Below are 1,513 nucleotides of genomic sequence, written 5' to 3' on the forward strand. Positions count from 1 at the left end.
GGCAGGGCATGTGCAGAGGGCGGAGATTGTTCCTCCTGTCAGTCTTGGTGAGTGAGTCTCGGCCGCCCCATGTGCTGGGTTATTAAGGTGTTCAGGCCAATTAAATGACTCATTTTCATTGCTGTAATAGTTTTCTCTGTAGTATCAGACCATCAGCCTACCTGCGTTTAACATGCAGGTGAGGTCAGCTCCAAACCTTGTGTAGTTTGGATCAGGGCAGGCTGTAACCTGTTCAGGAATGATTTTCCTCCTGCAGTCTGAGGAGAAACTGACAGAGGTGTTTTTCAGTGGCATTTGTCCAAGCTTGAGTGTTCAGACCTCACACCTGATAGACTTACTCTGAGACACTGTTCACACACTGCGTTGTGGCTATAGTTATTTCAATGGTTACTATCAGTAACTCCAGCCTGGAGAAGCCCCCTGACTGACTGCACAGTAAGTGCAAACAGAAGGATCCAAACATGGAAGAAGAAAAATAATGGCATCAATCAAATTCAAACTTTTTTGTCTTTGCTGTTTTCCTGATTTGTTCAAACAGTTTTATGTAGCAAACGCAGCATCCAGTTCATCTGAGAGGAAAATGGTCCTAAGACTCTGAGACTGACCATAAATACCAAGAAACACATATAACCGAAGCACAAATGGGCTTGAGGGCTTCAGGGTTCTACTCTCACTGACCAATCAAAGAGCTTTAGACTGCAAGTCACTTTAAGAGCCACCCCTCAACCCAACATGCCCACTTTGGATGATATTTGGGATGCTTGCCCTCTGAATCCACGCACAGGTGAGACTCTCTCACCCTCACCTACAGACTGCTCATAAATGCCAAAAACACACATTAGTACACATGTGCATCACATACAAGCTGACTGGTGCTCAACAAGTATTTTTTAATCATTGCAAACGCACAGTCAGAAGAACAGGACAGAAATCAAAATGTCTGTGAAGGTTCTCAGTCATCATTTATATAAATAAATCCACCATCCTCATGTCACGTGCTCAGATGCAGGTTATCAGGGTACTGATCAGGAAATCATGGCTCTACATACATTGCATAACTTCTGTGGAACAAATCAGGTTAATCTCAATCTGCTACTTTGAAAACAGCCTTTGGTTTTTCAGTTTTCATTCTCACTCAGCCTTTTGCTCACAAAATCTCAGGAACCTTTTCACTTCTGGTTTTTAAATCTGTGGCTTCAGAAGCTGGCAGATCAGAGATTCCTCACGCACAAAGCCAGCTCCAGAAAAGCTGGGATGCTTCTTAAAGTGTAAAAAAACAAAAAACAAACAAACAAAATGATATACAATTTGCAAATTTCATAAACTCATGAAAAATTCATTAAATGTTTAAACTAAGCAAATAAACTAATTTTAGAAAATGAGGTTATTTTGAATTTCGTGGTAGCATCTCAAAAAAGTAGTTTCTTTTTTCTAAAATCACCTTCAAGGGCAAACACAGTGATTAGTGACAGATTCTCCTCCCCCTGTAGATACACATCATCACAAACATTTT

At 41.0% G+C, this 1,513-nt stretch overlaps 1 protein-coding gene across 1 annotated transcript in view; it reads right to left on the reverse strand.

Moving 5' to 3' along the window:
- Nucleotides 1-1,513, reverse strand: part of LOC309690025 (uncharacterized protein) — a 228,990-nt gene that overhangs the window by 153,009 nt on the left and 74,468 nt on the right. The window lies entirely within an intron of this gene.

The sequence above is a fragment of the Aulonocara stuartgranti genome, assembly GCF_965226115.1.
Source record: "Aulonocara stuartgranti genome assembly, chromosome: 15".
Lineage (NCBI taxonomy): Eukaryota > Metazoa > Chordata > Actinopteri > Cichliformes > Cichlidae > Aulonocara > Aulonocara stuartgranti.